This window comes from Artemia franciscana, unplaced genomic scaffold (genome assembly GCF_032884065.1).
Source record: "Artemia franciscana unplaced genomic scaffold, ASM3288406v1 Scaffold_1943, whole genome shotgun sequence".
In the NCBI taxonomy this organism is placed as follows: domain Eukaryota; kingdom Metazoa; phylum Arthropoda; class Branchiopoda; order Anostraca; family Artemiidae; genus Artemia; species Artemia franciscana.
The window spans coordinates 1-21,630 of NW_027063025.1; the positions used below are offsets into that span (position 1 = coordinate 1).

At 34.7% G+C, this 21,630-nt stretch overlaps 1 long non-coding RNA gene across 2 annotated transcripts in view; it reads right to left on the bottom strand.

Moving 5' to 3' along the window:
• Positions 1–35: 35 nt before the first annotated feature.
• LOC136042760 (uncharacterized) overlaps positions 36–21,630 on the bottom strand; it is a 53,223-nt gene continuing 31,628 nt past the window's right edge. The window contains exons 3-5 of one of the 2 annotated variants that reach the window (XR_010621415.1): positions 17,371–17,536; positions 17,041–17,148; positions 36–181 (exon numbers count right to left, since the gene is read on the bottom strand). This is a non-coding gene — a long non-coding RNA (uncharacterized LOC136042760). The remainder of the gene's footprint in view (positions 182–17,040; positions 17,149–17,370; positions 17,537–21,630) is intronic. The other variant, XR_010621414.1, reaches the window with a different exon arrangement.

A 21,630-nucleotide genomic window follows, 5' to 3' on the forward strand; every position in this document is an offset into this window, starting at 1 on the left:
TTACTTAATTAACTTAACTAATTAACTTAACTTAATTAACTTAATTAATATAATTAACTTAACTTACACCTACCTAATCCCAACTTAAACCTGCATGTTGCCATGCCATCATGCGTTGCCAGCAAGTGGTTTGAACTCGAATTCTACGAATAGGTAGAATTCCCACGAATTCTACGAATACCTAGAAGAGAACCACTGTGCTATGACAACGTATAAATTTAAATGTAACAAACAGTTAATGATGTCCAACACATATTAATATGTGATAATTTTATAGTTATAGTATAGAACGTGATTCAGGAATAGTAAATTTTTTTTCGTTAACCTTAAAATTAAAAGTATATAACCGAAAGAAAATAGGATGATTTTGAAAAAAAATATATAATCTCTCCAAATTAGAGTACCTTGGCTTGAACAGCAAGGGAAATCTGCTCGACTTTAAAAAGGAGGAAACTGGCTGCAACCACGATATTTTGCATCGTCAGTATCCTCTTTTTGTTTTGTTATCAAGACGAAGTTTCTTAGGTTTTCGATTATAGTTGAGCCGCATTGTTCCTTTACTTATAGATCCTTAAAGAAAATAATACACTTTAGTTGTGCCCCAGGCATTTGCCCCTTCCCTTTAAATTTTGAAAGGTATACTCAAAAGTTTTTCAATATGACGTGATTTCCGCCAATGGAATTTTCTAGAGCTGTAATGGACTACGTGAATAATTTTGTCACAAAATATAAAGTTTGGGCTTTGTAAATATATCCAAGTGATAATTAAATCATAGTAAGTAGATCCCCCTAAAGAAGAGAGTAGGGATGTTTCTCCTTAGAATCTAGTCAGTATGACCATAAAACGGGAATATATACAGGGGCAAAAAATCGCACAAAAAAAATAAGAAAGAAGTGACAAGTGCTAAGAAAATAGAAAGGTAGAAAGTATTTGAGTTACTGATATAAGCACTGATTAATTGCATATAGATAATAACATAATACATTAATAAAGTGTCAGGAAGCAAAGCTGTTACATGAATGTCAGTGCTATTATCATAGGCAGCGCAAATAAAGAGGAATACGGGCACAATGTGTTATTTATTTATTATTATTAATTTTCTTTGGTTTGTTTTAGACCAAGACATTTCGGTATTGAAGAAGTTTTCATAGAAACTTTAAAAAGAGCTAAGTCGATTGAAAATTGTTAGGGCTAGTGCCTTTTTTAATAGTATGAAGTGATTTTGAGGCAAATAGCCTCCACCTCATGCCAATCATTTCCCAAAACACATTCAATCAACATTTTGAGATAACTATTTCGCTTAGTGATGTTGAAAGGTCCAAAATTATGTCTGAGGATGGCAACTGGATGATAAACTGGATGATGTCTGATTCTCTAAAATTTGTTTCTTACTATCCCGAATAGGAACAAGCTATAGGCTCTTTCCTGAACATCCTTAAGTTGTCTGCAGCTCTGGAAGTCACAAGAAAGTTCAGTTTTCAGGAAAGTAACAGTTTTACAGAGTTCTACAAATATAGGGAAACATCACGAGTCAGTTACTTTGAACCAGTTTTACAGATACTTGCTGCACAAACTACACGGCTATGATTGTGTTTTGTTTTGAGTTATAACTTTGCTCTTTAGGTTTATCAAAAAACCACGTTTTTAAACTTAACTTTTATTCGTGTTTCGGTTTTAAAATACACACGATAAACCCTGCAAAAAGATTTGTGTTTTGGTTTGTCGATTTTGAAATTATCTGTGTTGTGCTTTATGGACATCTTAATGCTAAGATTAGAAGTTCTTAAGGAACACTTAAAAGAACTAAGGCTCTCTAAAACTGCGTTGTGGAGGCTCAGCTTCATTACTTGTTTGTGATCCACCGTGTAAAGCTTTTAGTGTTGTTTTGGAGGGTGTTTACGATGAAGGGCTAAACAAATTATTCCTAGTATTTTTTTTTGTGAGTACGCAAAGTTTTTTGTTAGGAATTCCAACTCGAGCTCGGAATTAAACAATTATTGGTAGAAATGGGATATTCTTTTATATTTTTATTTTGACTGAAGCATGTCAAAGATAAACGGTTTTTACAGGTTGAATATAATTAGCATCTATATGTGAATAAAAAAACAAACAAATATAGCCATTTTTTTTTTTTTTTTGTTATCCCTGATTTGAATTAAACTACCTCCGAGCTCCTTCACTTTATCGTGAGGAAATAGTTTCGTTTTCTCAGTGAATAAAATTTTTTATCTGTGAAGTAGGCAACTGAAAAGTTGCGAAAATCAATTTGAGTAGATGATTTTCCAGAACTGAAAAATATATTTCTAAGCTTGTGAATTTGTATTCCAAGATTAGTCCATCATTCTATAAGAATACGAGTAAAATACCTGTATCTGAACTGTGTTCTCAAGAGCCTTCAAATGATGTTCTCGAAGGGCTCGCAGAAGCGTCTAACCCGATGTCGACTCATATTTTTTCACTCAAAATTTCTCTGAAAGGGTTCACCGTGAACTGGGGCTCCTTTATCGTTTAGAACAAGGAGTATGGGGCTCTTATAAAGAGTATGCAGTGGTGGTTTTGTCGAAAAGGGAGATCACAAACACCGTCACATTGTTTGATACTTTCGGTTGACCCTACACTGCTGTCTATTTGTCTTCTCAGGTACTTCAAATTGCAGGGGAGGGTTAAGAATGCAAATTCTGTCCTCAGACAACTAAGCAAGGTGTCACAGATCTTTTAATTATAATTTGGGGTATAATTTGGGGGTGATACCTAGCACGGGGACACTATAAAGAATTTATTTTAGGCACGCCACTTGCCTGGGTAGGGAATTTAAAGTGCCGAAACCCTATAGGCAAGTGTGTATTCTCCTGATGAGCCCTTGTGTTGGGTTGTCGCCTCTGAATTATTTATGTTTATTATCGTTTTTGATATTTGGTAAATGACGACTTATACTTACTTACGACACGACTGCCTGTCCATGGATTATTCTTTATGGTTGATTGTGTATAGCTATGCTGTTTGACCTATGTAATTGGATGGATGAGTAGGGTTAAGGCCTCATTCAAGTACTGATCTATATTCTAAAGTAGGAAAACAGTTTTCCTTTCTCCTTCAGTCTTTTTTTTTATGCTGTATGTTTATTTATGTGTTTGTGCTGTTGAATTGGTGATTTCTTTTTTGAAATCAGGTTGTTCTGAAGGCTACTATGTTTTCTCGTGTTGCATCTACTCCGTTAAGTTGGCCTCATTTTTATTTTGCAATGTATTATTTTTCATTTTTCTCCTTACGTTTTTTCTACTTTTTTACACAGGTAATAAATATTGTTAATAATGTGGTGCTTTGAAATTAAGTTATACCCCTTTCTCATTGAAAAAGGTGGATATACATCTAGGGACCTTTGCACCTAAACGCTCTCTCAAAAACTTACATATATCATGGCTGACATTTTCAAAATAACCGAAATATCCCTTAAGAAAAAGAATGGAATCTCCAAAAGCATGCCTATAACAAAGGTAATTCCTTGGAGTTCATCACTATTATTTTTTTTAAATTCTTTTCGTTGCATAACCTATTGATTTAGAGCTAATCCTTTCCTGTGATTGGGTAAGCTCACATTTGGTACTATCAAATTTAACCTGTTGCTATATTTTTTTGTATTTCCTTCACATTCTTTTTATCGAGATAACAACTGAAACTTTAACTTTTTCTAAAAGAAAAATGTTGACATATCGACAATTTTTTTCCAAAATATAACGGCATGCCAAGGCAAAGATGTCGGCCATTACGTCCTCTTTGTTTCAAAAAGATCACTGACTCTGCATCTCATTCCCATACAATAAAAGTCTCTTGGTGTTAATCCAAGGGGTTGCCCACTTCACCGTGCATTGTGTACATCTCGGAACGTCATGTTTCCAGCGCAGTTTTGCCACACTTGGCACGCGCCACCTGACATATATGATTTAAGAGTGGCTAACCCCTCACGTCATTCTGAAAGTAGATGCACCTCTTTGTTTCAGGCTTGACGAATGTCTTCACGTGTAGACATTATTTTGCGTACATTAAAGAGCTATTTTTGCATGTAGATGGATTTGGTTTTCCAATTTATGAATATTGCTATCACGCAAACTAGCCGAGCAAAACCCGGTACTGTGGGAGAGAACACATTTTTGTAGTTGAGACTTTAAAATGTTGCTCTGTGATAATACAAAGAACTGTGTTTGTTTTTCGTTCAGATATTAAGTCATGGTTTCAAAAATATTCAGATTCTCATAAGAGATGAGGCTAGTTTTGCCAGATGTAGCATAATTATGTGGAACGTATCATAATTAGGAACCAAAAGCGTACAAGCATAATCCTCCTTAAGATAGCGTAATTGTAGCATAATCTAAGACGATGTAGAACAACTCATAACGTTACATCAATAAAACGAACACCAAAGATGGTCTATCGAATTTTTCGACCAAACTAAAGCAAAATTTTCGGCACAGCGTTTAGGTGTTTAGGTTTCTATATTACCTCATCGACACAGACGCTCAAGCGATTCCCGCACGGTCATCTTTTTTTGAAGTCCCTTCAGTTTGTTAATCCCAAGATGACCCTGGGAACTGAAAGAATCAGTATTCCGTCACTAGGTGTCGTAGTGAACCGATTTCCAAGTCTCATGCCAAAACTCACAGATATTGACTCCCAATGGTGCAAAATTACTGATATGAGCAAAATTACTACAGACTTGATGTGGGGAAAAAATACACGAAATGAGAAAAGTTACCGACGAAAGAGTTTTCCAGATCTGGCAGAACTCGCCGAGAGGGTGCATTCGAACGCAGACTCAGAAAGAATTTTTTCTTGGATCAGTGATGTCAAGACAAAAAAGCGGAATAGGTTGAAGAAAAAAAGTATTGAAGCTGTGCTGGTCACAAAATCGCAACTAAGAACAAAAGAGACAGTTTGCTACGAATATGTCCCTACAGACAATTAGATCAAGATCCACAATTCCGAGAACCTCTACGTAGCCACCCCACCCCCTGGTCAAGAAGTCAAATCCGAAAGCGAAGATGAAGAAGATCATTGAAGATGAACCGCATTTTTTCTTCTTTTTTTAATGTATCTGAAGTAAAATTTTGATGATGATGTAAGACACTTTGTTTTTCAAATGCCGCCAACCGCTTCGAGAAGAAAGACGAGTTGCGAAACAAGACGAAAATCATGAACCAATGAATTGGCTTCAAAAATTGAAGCCAATGATTCTCATACCCTGCATAACTGGTTAAGAAATCCATCTATGTTTAGAGGCGTTGCAAATGAATATGCAAATATCCAGAAGAAGTTCCCAGTGCCAGTAAAATCTATTGCACCCACATTCCCCCAAACCCCCCCTTGGAGTTGGTCAACCCCCATAATAAAGACTGACTTCTCAAAGTGGACCAAAGAACTTACCCCCATTTCTTTTATTCAGAAAAAATTTGCCGAACTAAATAATGTTGCTTATAAAAATTATTTCCAAATTTTTGTAGATGGGTCCAAAATGAATGAGAAAGTGGCAAGCGGAGCTTTCTTCCCAACCCACAATATCGCTTTAGGAGAGAGATTACAAGATAATTCATCTGTAATGTCTGCCGAGCTAAACGCCATAATCATGGCACTAGATTTCCTCATGGTTAATGAATATATGAAAGTTAATATTAAAAATATTATAATATATTCTGATTCTTTGTCAAGCCTAGAGCTTCTTTCGTCAGCTTCTCAAAATAAGATTGATATTGACACATTTCATTGTCTTAGGATTATTGATATTTTTGCTACAAAAGGTATTTTAACTCATATACAGTATATTCCAAGCCACTCAGGTATAATAGGTAACCATAAGGCAGATGAAATAGCCAAAAATGCTTTAAATATTGACCAGCCAAGTGGGAGACCAATCCCCATTAGAGATATTTACCGCTGGAGATTTACAGAGGTACTGATAATTAATAAGAATCCTACCCCATCACCTTTCCCAAGTAAGCACCTTTCCAAAATTTATCATAGGATTCGGTCAGGTTCAAATGGGCTAAATTTTCAGGCATTTTCATATCAGATTCCTAATTCAAGTGGCGAAGTTCCCTCGTCCCCCCTTTGCAGGTCATGTAATCTTAAGAATGAAACAATAGATCACTGCCTATTTGAATGTAATATGCTGACGTCTGCACAGTATACCCTGCGACGTAAAATGTTAGAATGCTTCAAACACCACAAAATTCCACCAACAGCCAAGAGGCTTGCTGACCATACTCTCCCGCAGAGCACAGAGATCAATATATACTCTCTTATAATTCAACTGCTGGTATCAAAAGATATACTTCAAGAAATCTGAGCAGATACAAATCATACAAGACAAACCAGCTCCATAGCTCTGTCGATCTCACAGAGTGAGCCAAAAGGAAAAGGGCTAAATAGTATCAACTGAAAAGCCCGTCTGCTGAATAAGAAGAAGAAGAATGAACCAAATTGTGAACCAAGATCCTTCCCCTGGACATAAAAAAAAGCCTTTTTACTTATTTTCTATGCTATTTTACCTTTTTCTTTGCCTCTTTTGTTTATACCCCGCTTTTGTTCCCTTAGCAGGTTAAAAATAAATTATTAGGCTATTATTATCAGATTATATTCTATTCAGAACCTTTTCCTATTCAGAACCTTTTGAACCTTTAACCTGGGAAAATATAGAAGCGTAGCATAAATTTGTCCAAAAAAGCATAATTTTGGGCTCAAGGAAGCACAATCCTCTCCGTCTGATCTGGCAACACTGGATGAGGTATTTCTTATCACTCAGTTGGGTTTTTTCTTTTGTTTTGCCTTATATTTAGTAGTATTTTGTTTGTAATGTAATTTTAAGTTTAATGGATACCTTCTCTAATTCAAAACACCTATTATAACAGGTGACATAAGAAAACCTTTTTCATACCTGCATAATTATAGAGTTTTTCATACCTTATACCTTTTTCATATCAGGATAGTTCTCCCCCTCTTCTGAAATCCCTTATATCTTGTGACATATAAATTGTTTTTAGAAAAGCAAAAGAAAACCTAAATTTAACTTACAATCCATCTGGCAAGTTGACCCTCTTTTCGAATTCCCTCAGTAAAGCCAATGTTGCCAAATAGAAAAAGTGAGGAACTTCGTTCCTCGTATCTTACGTTTGATTGGAAATTTTAACTTCTGTAGACTGAAGAGGATTAGGCAAATTTTTCTTATTTTAGTAAATTGTTTTTTAAAGAAATAACAAGGACTGATAACTTGCCCTTTAAATTGAAGTAAGGAACATTAAAAAATAGGTACTTTTGCCAATTCTTCTTTTTCTACAAATTGGCTGAACTGGAAAGGAATAATTCCTAAAAATTAAGAAAATTTGCCCATTTCTTTTAGAAAATCGAAAATCTTAAGGAACATCGTTCCTTAATGAAATGCAGAAATAAATTTAAATGACGCCCCCTTGATAAAACAGCCTTTTAATAGCTTTGCTTTAGTGCTGCCAAGTTGTGAACCAAAAGTAAGCCAGAGTTTTTGAAAAACAAGCTAAAAATAAGCAATGCAGTGTTTTGACTAAAATACAATTCAACATTAAGCTTTCTTAAGCCTCGACTACGTTCAGCACTTTTCTGAAACCTGGCTTAGAAATTTGGGTTGCATATATCAGTCTGCACTGGTAAAAATTCAAAAATCAAAATGTAGCCGTGTAATATACTTATGATAAATTTGGCACAAAATCAAGCTTCAAATGATTCATTATTGCTAGTTTACTCTGCTATGGCTATTCTTCTGGCATTTAAAAGGAATAAAAAAGCAAAACTATAAAAAGAGATAGAAAAGAGCCTTTATACTAAAACCATTTGAGTTCTTCCCCGGTTTCATGACTGTTGGAATAATGTTGTTCAAGGAAAAATTTAATCTGAGTTTCATGAGTTTTGTAGAATGAACAGAAAATTTTTGCGAGTGTTGTCCATCCTAATTTCAATTTATCCAAGACTTTTTTTTATTGAACCATTTCTGAAAGTTTTTAAAGATTTTTTATTTTTCTTTACAAGTATCATGGCTTTATTTTCAAATTTATTGCTTAATTAGGCTTCCATAAATTGGAACAACCCGTGTTCACTTTTTGATTTTTGCCACGCCACCCCATTTTGGCACTTTTTTGTACCGTGCCCAGACACACACAAAAAAAAATAATGAAACGACATTTTCGGTTCAGTTTGATTCAATCTACACAAAACAGGTTTCCTTCTCAGTTCATGCGTAAAAGTGGTTCGACGGCTTTGAAGCATACTTATTGGCTTTTGGAACGTGATTTAGTCTGTTTCTCTGAATTTGTTGTTTATAGATCAGACACTTCGTAGTACTAAATATTAAGTAGAAGCGACATGGCCCATTAGTAATCAAAATTCTAAAAACACAAATGTAATAACAACAGACACATCAAAAGAATTGACACTATTCCAAATATATTAAGTTTGTTAAGTTTCACATAACTCTTTAAAAAATAAGAGCCTTAGACAACAGGTTAAATATCCTCGAAAGATTAAGCAGTTTGATTCAGTGTAATTGAAAGGCCTATAGTTTACACAATCTGCCCATTACCCACATATAGCATTTGTTATTGGTAAGTATGCAGAATGTTTGGGGGGAAATATTTTCTGCAGGAGGAGGGACTCACTCCGGAAGGATTTTCTGTGAGGATGAAAGTTCTTGTTATCAAATTATGTCTTTTTCTAGAGAACCACAATGCTACAGATTTAGCCTAAACTGTTACCAAATGAGCTTACATAAGCCTAGTCACAATTGCATCAAATGAATCTTTGAATTTAGCAACAAAATTCTTCCAAATCAATTATATTTTGGTAAAATTCTAGTTAATTGACTTCTTGCTACCTTGGAAAGGGTTTAGGTTAGGAAAATGAAACTTTCAGGGATGGATCTACAGGCCAATGTATGTCCTGGGAAGGTATTTTAAAGTACCCACCTCTACTACATCTCCCTCTAGAGGGCCCTGAAATTTGGGTACATGACAGGTCTATACCCAATGAAATTTTGACAAAACAACGTTTTACCTTAATTTTCAGTTACTAGTTGTATTTTCTCTGCCTTTAGTTCTGAAATTGTAATTCCTGTTATTTGAGTAGAATTTTGAGCCATATCAATGTTTTTTTTTTTTATTTAGAAAATGTATTTGCATATCTTTAAAACCTTAGAAAATGGAATTGAGAAAAGTTATGAAGCTGAAAATAATTTTGTTGTACTTCAATTAAGCAGATGATCTATTTTGCAAAGTTTCACTTTTATAAAACACATATTTTTAAAGGTCATCAAAGGTCAGGGCCCTCTAGAGGGAGAAGGAGTGGAGATAGTTGCTTCAACATACCTCCCAAGGACATACTTTAGTCTGTAGATTCATCCCTGAAAGTTTAATTTTCATAACCTAAACCCTTTCTGAGATAGCAAGAAGTCAATTAACTAGAATTTTATCTATGTTTTCCTAGCTGAGTATTTACATCTCTTCTACAAACCATCTTAAACTCAATTAACAGTCTTCAATGTTTCCTTCAAATTTCATTCAATCTTTAAATTTCAATCAATCTTCGAATCAGTGTTTCCACTTTCTTATTTTTTAAATCCCTAATAAAGAGCTAAAAAAATCCCTAGAAATCCCAATCTTCAGTTCAAAAATCTCTAAAAATCCCCCATTTTCTAATTACTCCCTGAACCGCTTCTCCCTGTCTCATTTTACCCGTACCATTGAAAGGTAACATATTTTGGCTTCTTATATTGAAGTCTAGCTATCACTACCTTAATAGAATGTCTTGTCATGCCGTTTAAAGTGCTTTTTAATCATCAGCTAAATACAAATAGCTTCAAATATACTTCAAATAATAATAAGCAAATAGAAAAGAAAATGCAATACTGTAATGTAGATTACAGTACAAGATGTTTAATACTGTTCAATCGTAACTTGTAAAACGTAATCAGACCTTATCTTCCCCTGATGTGTCTTTAACATTTTTTGTATGGTGGCTAAAGCTTTCACCGTTCTTTTGTGGTAAAGTAACTAATCATCTTCACATTCCACACTTTCTTGAGCCCTTTTCATTCCATATTTTGATTTTAGAATCCCCCGCAAAGTTTATGTTTTCAATTTATTCTGACGGTCAGTTTTTACTACTTTTACAGCACTGAAAAACCTCTCGACATTGACATTTGAAAATGGAACAGTGGAAATAAATAATACTGCCGGTTTCAGGTTAGGATACAAATTCTGTTCCGGTAGCATTTTTTTTTCACCAATACCAAACACCAGCAGGTCTCGGCATCCATTGTTTCGACGTTTTCAATATCGATGAGGCTCTGCCTCCTCCACTCCTGCTCGGTTTTGGTTCTGTCCCATGGGATCCAGCCATACTTCCTAACAAAAGGTCGCAGAGAGGCAGGCTGAAGTGATTGAGCTGACACTGGGTCAACCATTTCAGCATATTTGTAAATGTCGTCTTCGAAATGGAACCTTTTCTGTATCTGGGCTACTGATTTGATATGGAACGCCTGTGCATCTTTGAAAACTACTTCAATTGAATCAGGGGGGACGACGGTATCTGACCTTGACCTACAGAGGGAATCTGGTCCGTTTGGACCCAAGTAAACGCTTTCAAGGGGAAGTTAAAACTTCCGATTGTTCACATAGATTTCTAAAGCACTAGTTGATTCCACATAGTCCTTCTGCAGGAAGTTTAATGCTGAGACCAATATTTTAAGCTTTGTTTATACCCAAACCAAGAAATATTTTGGTTTCAAGAGCTCAAATTGTGCTTAAATTTGAATTTGCGACAGAAGTGATTGTTATATTTGTAAAGAACATAAAAAAAGACATCGAGTGGTATGTTCACTTTATTTGTAAGTCAAAAAATGAACAACAAAAAATTTACTAATGATAGTATGAAGGATCATGACTTTCCCCTGGGTACGTAGGCTTGCCAAAAACACAAAATCCATTTATTCCTACATGTGCCATTGTTTTTAAAAAAATGGCTGTCAGTTTGTTTGTCTGTTAAAAACTAGGGCAATGAAACGGTAAGAGAGGTGTTCGAATAGAAGTTTTTTTTTTATTTTACACAAAAATCGTACACATCATACAAGTACTGTGGAGAAAAAGAATCGTACATGCAATGCTTGTCAAAAAAATTTACTACAGTAAGAACAACTGCGTACCCTATAAAACTATCAAAATATATTCTAATTTTATTTATCTGACCTGTAAAAAATGATATGCTGTCTACCAAATAATCTTATAAAGAAACAACCCAAATATGAAAAACCATATGATTTCATTAATCGAGAACAGTCCAAGCTGAAATTATTGTTTGAAGCCCACATCAGCATGGAACTGTTTCAAACAGTTCTTTGTTGCTAGTTTGTTACTTAGGACTCCTGTACATCTCAAAATCTGTGTGGTGTTAAAATTTTTTAAGCAACTGAAGAAGTTCTTCTCTGTGATTCCAAGTTCAATTCCCAAGGGAACAGACCCTAAATCGAATTATCCTGCTTCTCTGAACAAGAAGATGATGATGATGAACAAATTAAAGGAATACCCCCAAAAATTTCCCTAAAAGTCCATGGGAGAGGAAAGATCTCTAGAAAATCCCCAAATCCCTAAAAAAAACTCTCACCCCTAAAAGACTTAAAAATCCCCATTTTAGGGGGGAAATCCCCATAGTGGAAACACTGCCTCTTTCTTTCAATGCCAGAATTCAACTGAACAAAATGGTTCAAATAAAATTGTTTATCACAATAAAATTCTATCAAATACTTCATTGGAACAAACTTTGATAATGAGCATCTCAGGCAAACATTAATTATATATTTGTTATGACCGCAGTTAACCAATATTGGCTAACAGCAAAACAGGCCGGGCAAATTGCTTTGTTCATAGATGATACTGCCCTTACTTTTTTCTAATCGTTGTGTTGAATCTTTAATTAAATTAAATAAAAAAAATAGTTTTTTTTTTAATGAAAGTAAGGAGCGACATTGAAACTTAAAACGAACAGAAATTACTCCGTATATGAAATGGGTTGTTCCCTCCGCAATCCTTCGCTCTTTATGCTAAAGTTTTTAATTGTTTTATAAAATAGAATTGTGGCAAAGAGTCAAACTTTAGCGTAAAGAGCGAGGGATTGCGGAGGGGACAACCCATTTCATATACGGAGCAATTTCTGTTCGTTTTAATTTTAATGTCGGTCCTTACTTTCAGTTAAAAAAACTAGTTTTTTTAATTTAATTCCTGAACGTTTTTGAATTAATGCATGTTTGATTTTGGCTCTCCTTACATAAATTATTAAAATGAAATTTGCATATTAATTGTTTTTTTTTTACTAAATGGCTTTCTCTTAGTTTTGATCAGACGATTTTGAGAAATTAGGGTTGGCGAAAAAGGCCTAGTTGCCCTCCAATTTTTCGGTTACTTAAAAAGGCAACTATATCTTTTAATTTTTAACGAACGTTTTTATTAGTAAAAAATACACGTAACTTAAGAATTAACTTACGTAACAAGCTTTTATATTCTTATATTTTTAAATATATATATGAGGTGGTTTGTCCCCTCGTTAATACCTCGCCCTTCACAATAAATCTTAAGTTTTGTCCCAATTCTTTAAGAATGACCCCTGAATCAAAAAGGCCGTAGGATAAATAGGTGAAATTACTAAAAATACTTTATCATAAAGAGCGAAGTGTCTATCTCCTCATAAATACCTCGCTCTTTATGCTAAGTATTTTTAGAACACCTCATATCCGTAATAATCTCTGTTCGTTTTAAGTTTTAATGCTACTCCTTACTTTCACTTGAAAAAAACTTTTTCATGTTTATATTTTCATTGTTTTTTTTTTAATAGTAATGCTAGAAAATCATGCGCCCTTTTCATTGAAATTCTCTTCCTTCATGAAATATTCCTCCAAGGAAAGATCCTGCCACATAGCCCCCTCCCCTCAACCCCACACCCAAAACAAAAAATCCCCCTGAAAACGTCGGTACACTTCCCAATAACCATTACTGTATGTAAACATTGGTCAAAGTTTTTAACTTGCATCCCCTCCCCCAGGGACTGTGGGGGAGTAAGTCATCCCCAAAGACATAGTTATTATGGTTTTCGACTATGCAGAACAAAATGGCTATCTCAAAATTTTGATCCGTTCACTGTGGGAAAAAATGAGCGTGGGAGGGGGCCTAGGTGCCCTCAAATATTTTGGGTCACTTAAAAAGGGCACTCAAACTTTTTATTTCCGTTAGAATGAGCCCTCTTGCAACACTCTAGGACTACTTGGTCGATAATATGACCCATGGGAAAAAACACAACAAAAAAACAAACAAATGACAAAACAAAACACGCACCCGTGATCTGTCTTTTGGCAAAAAATACAAAATTCCACATTTTTGTAGATTGGACCTTGAAATTTTTTCTATATGATTTTCTGATACGCTGAATTCGACGGTGTGATTTTCGTTAAGATCCTATGACTTTTAAATGGTGTTTACCCCTATTTTCGAAAATAAGGCAAATTTTCTCAGGCTCGTAACTTTTGATGACAAAAACCTAATTTGATGAAACTTATATATTTAAAATCAGCATAAAAATCCAATTCTTTTGATATATCTCTTAGCATCGAAGTTCCGTTTTTTAGAGCTTCGTTTACTATTGAGCCGGGTCGCTCCTATTTACAGTTCGTTACCACGAACTGTTTGATTAAATAAAAAAAGGTTATTTTCAACTGAAAGTAAGGAGCAATATTGAAACTTAAAACGAACAGAAGTTATTACGTATACGACGGGGGTTGCCCCTTCCTCAACACCACGCTCTTCAAGCTAAAGTTTTTTGGCCTTATAAAAACGTTACTTATTGTTCTAATTAAACTACCCTTGCGTCTCAGGAGTCATTATTAAAGAATTGGGACACAATTTAAACTTTAGTGCAAAGAGCGAGGCTTTAAAGACCCTCTTTGTATACGGAATAATTTCTGTTCGTTTTAAGTTTTAATATTGCTCCTTACTTCCAGTTGAAGGAAACTTGTTTTTTTATTTAATTTCTTTTTGTTTTTTCATTAACCTTAGGATATCTGGCACCACCTCCACAGAAAAAACCCTCTCCCCAGGGAAATATCCTCTGGAAAATTCAATCCAAGTAAGTGCTTCCTCATCAACGCCCCACTCTTTACGCTATAGTTTGACTTTCTCTCTTAACACTACTTTTTAAAACAGTAAAAAACTTTAGCGTAAAGAACGGGGCGTTGATGAGAAAGCAGCCCGTTTCATATACGAAGTAATTTTTGTTCGTTTTAAGTTTTAATGTCTTTCCTTACTTTCCGTTAAAAAACTTATTTTTTAAAAATTAATTTCTAAACGTTTTTAAATCAATGCATGTTTTGATTTTGGCTCTCCGCATATGAATAATTAAAACGAAATTTGCATATTTATTTTTTTGGCTAATTGGCTTTTTCATAGTATTGATCGAATGATTTTGAGAAAAAAAGGAGCGGGGGAGGACGCCTAGTTGCCCTCTGATATTTTGATTACTTATCAAGGCAACTAGAACTTTAAATTTTTTACGAATCTTTTTATTAGTAAAAAATATACGTAACTTACAAATTAGCTTACGTAACGAACTTCTGTATTCTCATGATTTTATTACGTACTAGCTGTTGGGGTGGCGCTTCGTGCCACCCCAGCACCTAGTTGGTGAGGGCGCTTCGCCCCCCCCCCCCAAGCCCCCGCACGCGTAAGTCGTTACGCGCCATATTACGCGCCATAACTACGTAAAACTTGCGAATATACAACATTCTTTGCTGTCCCATTGTCTGTGCATATAAATAGATTGTCAGGTTTACCGACTCTTGAACATGCAACATATAATGGTCCATGGGAAAACAATCCGTATTCAGATCTATACCTCATGATTCTAATGATTGCCCTTGAGCTTTGTTGATGGTGATTGCTAATCGACCATTCCCTGTGTCGCATTCGTCATTTATATATCCCCCTGTGCCCCCCGGCGTCCCCTTTGTAGTTTTGTCCCTGTGTCCCGGTCGTCATTTATATTCCCTGTGTCCCGGTCGTCATTTGTGTCCCGGTGTCCCAGTCTGTGATTTCTCTTTGAGTGTCCCGGGCGTCATTTATATTCCTTGTGTCCCGGTGTCCTGGTCGTCATTTATATCCCCCTGTGCCCCCCGGCGTCCCCGTTGTAGTTGTGTCCCTGTGTCCCGGTCGTCATTTATATTCCCTGTGTCCCGGTCGTCATTTGTATCCCGGTGTCCCGGTCTGTATATACATTCGTTTTTTAGTTTTGTTTTTCTCCTCTATTTTTTTCCTATGTTTTTTTTTTCTTTTTTAGTTTATTTAGATTTTTAGATTTTTTAGTTTTTTATTTGTTTTTAGTTTTTTTTTTCTTTTTAGTTTTTTTGTAATTACCTTTTTTTTTAGTTTTTTTAGTTTTTTTTTTTACTTATGTCCTGGTCGTCATTTATACTCCCTGTGTCCCGGTCGTCATTTTTGTCCCGGTGCTTTGTTGATTGCTAATCGAACATTCCTTTTGTCCCGGTCGCTTTCTCTTTGAGTGTCGTCATTTATATTCCCTATGTGCCGGTGTCCCGGTCGTCATTTGTGTCCCGATGTCCCGGTCTGTAATTTCGTCAGTTGAAAACATGACGTCACCCGACAGACAGACCCACACACACACAGACAACTTATTTTTATATATATAGATTGTTCCGAGTTTTCATCCGTCACGATGTCTAAGATTGAAAAGGATAAAGTTCAATTGGATGCAAAGTCAATTTATGTTTTTAACGACGTAAAACTTGTGAATATACAACATTTTTTGCTGCCCCATTATCTGTGCATATAAATAGATTGTCAGGTTTACTTACTCTTGAACATGCAACATATAATTGTCCATGGGAAAAACAATCCATATTCAGATCTATACCTCATGATTCTAATGATTGCCCTTGAGCTTTGTTGATGGTTATTGCTAATCGAACATTGCCTGTGTCCCTGTCGTCATTTATATATCCCCCCTGTGCCCCCGGCGTCACCGTATTAGTTGTGTCCCTGCGTCCCGGTCGTCATTTATATTCCCTGCGTCCCGGTCGTCATCCCGGTATACATTCGTTTTTGAATTGGTATATGATGAAATAAATTTTTAATTTTTTCCCTTTTTTTCTTTTTAGTTTTTTTTTATTGGTTTTTACCTTTTTTTAGGTTTTTTATTTTTTTCTTTTTTCTTTTAAGTTTTTTTTGAAGTTTTTATCTTTTTAGTTTTTTTTATTTTATTTATATTTTAATAGTTTTCTTTTTCTCCTTTATTTTTCAGTTTTTTTCCTTTTTTTATTTTTTTTTCTTTTTTAGTTCTTTTAGTTTTTACCTTTTTTAGTTTTTTTTAGTTTTTTTAGTTTTTTTGTTTTTATTATTAGTTTTTAGTTTATTTTATGGTTTTTTCCTTTTTTTAGTTTTTTTTTAGTTTTTTACCTTTTTTTTTAGTTTTTTTTAGTTTTTAAGCTTTTTTAGATTTTTTATTTTTTTCTTTTTAGTTTTTTTGGTAGTTTTTACCTTCTTTAGATTTTTGCTTCTTTTATATTAATACTAAAGCCAAAGTCCTTTTTAGTTTTTTTTCTTCTTTTGTATTAGTATGAAATAATTCAGACGTCATATGCGGACAAACACGACGTCACTCGATAGACAGACATAACCCACAAACAACTTATTTTTATATATATAGATATGAATGGGTTAGTACTCGTCAATACCTCGCTCTTTACACTAAAGCTTAAATTTTGTCCAAACTTCTTATGAATGACGCAAAATATGAAGTTTGGGCTTTGTAAATATATCCAAATAATAATTAAATCATTGTAATCAAATCCCTGGTTAATATGACCATAAAAAGGAAATATAGATAGCCTAACTTAACTTACTTAATTAACTTAACTAATTAACTTAACTTAATTAACTTAATTAATATAATTAACTTAACTTACACCTACCTACCTAATCCCAACTTAAACCTGCATGTTGCCATGCCATCATGCGTTGCAAGCAAGTGGTTTGAACTCGAATTCTACGAATAGGTAGAATTCCCACGAATTCTACGAATACCTAGAAGAGAACCACTGTGCTATGACAACGTATAAACTTAAATGTAACAAACAGTTAATGATGTCCAACACATATTAATATTTGATAATTTTATAGTTATAGTATAGAACGTGATTCAGGAATAGTAAATTTTTTTCATTAACCTTAAAATTAAAAGTATATAACCAAAAGAAAATAGGATGATTTTGAAAAAAAATATATAATCTCTCCAAATTAGAATACCTTGGCTTGAACAGCAAGGGAAATCTGCTCGACTTTAAAAAGGAGGAAACTGGCTGCAACCACGATATTTTGCATCGTCAGTATCCTCTTTTTGTTTTGTTATCAAGACGAAGTTTCTTAGGTTTTCGATTATAGTTGAGCCGCATTGTTCCTTTACTTATAGATCCTTAAAGAAAATAATACACTTTAGTTGTGCCCCAGGCATTTGCCCCTTCCCTTTAAATTTTGAAAGGTATACTCAAAAGTTTTTCAATATGACGTGATTTCCGCCAATGGAATTTTCTAGAACTGTAATGGACTACGTGAATAATTTTGTCACAAAATATAAAGTTTGGGCTTTGTAAATATATCCAAGTGATAATTAAATCATAGTAAGTAGATCCCCCTAAAGAAGAGAGTAGGGATGTTTCTCCTTAGAATCTAGTCAGTATGACCATAAAACGGGAATATATACAGGGGCAAAAAATCGCACAAAAAAAATAAGAAAGAAGTGACAAGTGCTAAGAAAATAGAAAGGTAGAAAGTATTTGAGTTACTGATATAAGCACTGATTAATTGCATATAGATAATAACATAATACATTAACAAAGTGTCAGGAAGCAAAGCTGTTACATGAATGTCAGTGCTATTATCATAGGCAGCGCAAATAAAGAGGAATACGGGCACAATGTGTTATTTATTTATTATTATTAATTTTCTTTGGTTTGTTTTAGACCAGGACATTTCGGTATTGAAGAAGTTTTCATAGAAACTTTAAAAAGAGCTAAGTCGATTGAAAATTGTTAGGGCTAGTGCCTTTTTTAATAGTATGAAGTGATTTTGAGGCAAATAGCCTCCACCTCATGCCAATCATTTCCCAAAACACATTCAATCAACATTTTGAGATAACTATTTCGCTTAGTGATGTTGAAAGGTCCAAAATTATGTCTGAGGATGGCAACTGGATGATAAACTGGATGATGTCTGATTCTCTAAAATTTGTCTCTTACTATCCCGAATAGGAACAAGCTATAGGCTCTTTCCTGAACATCCTTAAGTTGTCTGCAGCTCTGGAAGTCACAAGAAAGTTCAGTTTTCAGGAAAGTAACAGTTTTACAGAGTTCTACAAATATAGGGAAACATCACGAGTCAGTTACTTTGAACCAGTTTTACAGATACTTGCTGCACAAACTACACGGCTATGATTGTGTTTTGTTTTGAGTTATAACTTTGCTCTTTAGGTTTATCAAAAAACCACGTTTTTAAACTTAACTTTTATTCGTGTTTCGGTTTTTAAAATACACACGATAAACCCTGCAAAAAGATTTGTGTTTTGGTTTGTCGATTTTGAAATTATCTGTGTTGTGCTTTATGGACATCTTAATGCTAAGATTAGAAGTTCTTAAGGAACACTTAAAAGAACTAAGGCTCTCTAAAACTGCGTTGTGGAGGCTCAGCTTCATTACTTGTTTGTGATCCACCGTGTAAAGCTTTTAGTGTTGTTTTGGAGGGTGTTTACGAAGAAGGGCTAAACAAATTATTCCTAGTATTTTTTTTTTGTGAGTACGCAAAGTTTTTTGTTAGGAATTCCAACTCGAGCTCGGAATTAAACAATTATTGGTAGAAATGGGATATTCTTTTATATTTTTATTTTGAGTTTTATTTTGACTGAAGCATGTCAAAGATAAACGGTTTTTACAGGTTGAATATAATTAGCATCTATATGTGAATAAAAAAACAAACAAATATAGCTATTTTTTTTTTGTTATCCCTGATTTGAATTAAACTACCTCCGAGCTCCTTCACTTTATCGTGAGGAAATAGTTTCGTTTTCTCAGTGAATAAAATTTTTTATCTGTGAAGTAGGCAACTGAAAAGTTGCGAAAATCAATTTGAGTAGATGATTTTCCAGAACTGAAAAATATATTTCTAAGCTTGTGAATTTGTATTCCAAGATTAGTCCATCATTCTATAAGAATACGAGTAAAATACCTGTATCTGAACTGTGTTCTCAAGAGCCTTCAAATGATGTTCTCGAAGGGCTCGCAAAAGCGTCTAACCCGATGTCGACTCATATTTTTTCACTCAAAATTTCTCTGAAAGGGTTCACCGTGAACTGGGGCTCCTTTATCGTTTAGAACAAGGAGTATGGGGCTCTTATAAAGAGTATGCAGTGGTGGTTTTGTCGAAAAGGGAGATCACAAACACCGTCACATTGTTTGATACTTTCGGTTGACCCTACACTGCTGTCTATTTGTCTTCTCAGGTACTTCAAATTGCAGGGGAGGGTTAAGAATGCAAATTCTGTCCTCAGACAACTAAGCAAGGTGTCACAGATCTTTTAATTATAATTTGGGGTATAATTTGGGGGTGATACCTAGCACGGGGACACTATAAAGAATTTATTTTAGGCACGCCACTTGCCTGGGTAGGGAATTTAAAGTGCCGAAACCCTATAGGCAAGTGTGTATTCTCCTGATGAGCCCTTGTGTTGGGTTGTCGCCTCTGAATTATTTATGTTTATTATCGTTTTTGATATTTGGTAAATGACGACTTATACTTACTTACGACACGACTGCCTGTCCATGGATTATTCTTTATGGTTGATTGTGTATAGCTATGCTGTTTGACCTATGTAATTGGATGGATGAGTAGGGTTAAGGCCTCATTCAAGTACTGATCTATATTCTAAAGTAGGAAAACAGTTTTCCTTTCTCCTTCAGTCTTTTTTTTTATGCTGTATGTTTATTTATGTGTTTGTGCTGTTGAATTGGTGATTTCTTTTTTGAAATCAGGTTGTTCTGAAGGCTACTTTGTTTTCTTGTGTTGCATCTACTCCGTTAAGTTGGCCTCATTTTTATTTTGCAATGTATTATTTTTCATTTTTCTCCTTACGTTTTTTCTACTTTTTTACACAGGTAATAAATATTGTTAATAATGTGGTGCTTTGAAATTAAGTTATACCCCTTTCTCATTGAAAAAGGTGGATATACATCTAGGGACCTTTGCACCTAAACGCTCTCTCAAAAACTTACATATATCATGGCTGACATTTTCAAAATAACCGAAATATCCCTTAAAAAAAAGAATGGAATCTCCAAAAGCATGCCTATAACAAAGGTAATTCCTTGGAGTTCATCACTATTATTTTTTTTAAATTCTTTTCGTTGCATAACCTATTGATTTAGAGCTAATCCTTTCCTGTGATTGGGTAAGCTCACATTTGGTACTATGAAATTCAACCTGTTGCTATATTTTTTTGTATTTCCTTCACATTCTTTTTATCGAGATAACAACTGAAACTTTAACTTTTTCTAAAAGAAAAATGTTGACATATCGACAATTTTTTTCCAAAATATAACGGCATGCCAAGGCAAAGATGTCGGCCATTACATCCTCTTTGTTTCAAAAAGATCACTGACTCTGCATCTCATCCCCATACAATAAAAGTCTCTTGGTGTTAATCCAAGGGGTTGCCCACTTCACCGTGCATTGTGTACATCTCGGAACGTCATATTTCCAGCGCAGTTTTGCCACACTTGGCACGCGCCACCTGACATATATGATTTAAGAGTGGCCAACCCCTCACGTCATTCTGAAAGTAGACGCACCTCTTTGTTTCAGGCTTGACGAATGTCTTCACGTGTAGACATTATTTTGCGTACATTAAGGAGCTATTTTTGCATGTAGATGGATTTGGTTTTCCAATTTATGAATATTGCTATCACGCAAACTAGCCGAGCAAAACCCGGTACTGTGGGAGAGAACACATTTTTGTAGTTGAGACTTTAAAATGTTGCTCTGTGATAATACAAAGAACTGTGTTTGTTTTTCGTTCAGATATTAAGTCATGGTTTCAAAAATATTCAGATTCTCATAAGAGATGAGGCTAGTTTTGCCAGATGTAGCATAATTATGTGGAACGTATCATAATTAGGAACCAAAAGCGTACAAGCATAATCCTCCTTAAGATAGCATAATTGTAGCATAATCTAAGACGATGTAGAACAACTCATAACGTTACATCAATAAAACGAACACCAAAGATGGTCTATCGAATTTTTCGACCAAACTAAAGCAAAATTTTCGGCACAGCGTTTAGGTGTTTAGGTTTCTACATTACCTCATCGACACAGACGCTCAAGCGATTCCCGCACGGTCATCTTTTTTTGAAGTCCCTTCAGTTTGTTAATCCCAAGATGACCCTGGGAACTGAAAGAATCAGTATTCCGTCACTAGGTGTCGTAGTGAACCGATTTCCAAGTCTCATGCCAAAACTCA